The sequence below is a fragment of the Crocuta crocuta genome, unplaced genomic scaffold, assembly GCF_008692635.1.
Source record: "Crocuta crocuta isolate KB4526 unplaced genomic scaffold, BGI_CrCroc_1.0 scaffold610, whole genome shotgun sequence".
Taxonomy (NCBI): domain Eukaryota; kingdom Metazoa; phylum Chordata; class Mammalia; order Carnivora; family Hyaenidae; genus Crocuta; species Crocuta crocuta.
The window spans coordinates 199167-199789 of NW_027527456.1; positions in this window are offsets into that span (position 1 = coordinate 199167).

The following is a 623-nucleotide window of genomic DNA, read 5'->3' on the forward strand; positions in this document are numbered from 1 at the left end:
GTGATAGAGTCTGGGAGGTTGAATTATAAATAGTCTTTTCCATATTCTAATGGTTTGCAATGATTGGATATTACATATTATCATTACAAACAACAGAAGTCAATGAATATATCTTTCCAAGGATTTAGTGCAGCGTTTTGAAATAGAAATTGGAGAAGTTCAATAGGAAAATGATTCAATAAATCGTAGTGTGATTTAATAAATTATGTCCATATTACCCAAAACAATCTACAAATGCAATGTAATCCCTATCAAAATTCCAACGGTACTTTTCACAGAATTAGAAAAACAATCCTAAAACTCTTAGAAGAAAACATAGGGGGGAAAGTCCTTGACATTGATGTCAGCAGCAATTTTCTGTATATAACAGCAAAAACATAAGCAAAACAGAAAAACAAACAAACAAAAACGAACAAAACTAAATGGCACTATATCACTCTAAACATCTTCTGCACAGCAAAGAAACAAAAAAGCAATCTACAAAATGGAAGAAAATGTTTGCAAATTATATATCTGAGAAGGGGTTATATACAAACTATATACAGAACTCATGCAACTCAATAGCAAAAAAAAAAACCCCTAATATCCCAATTAAAAAAGTGGACAGAGGAACTGAGGAGACT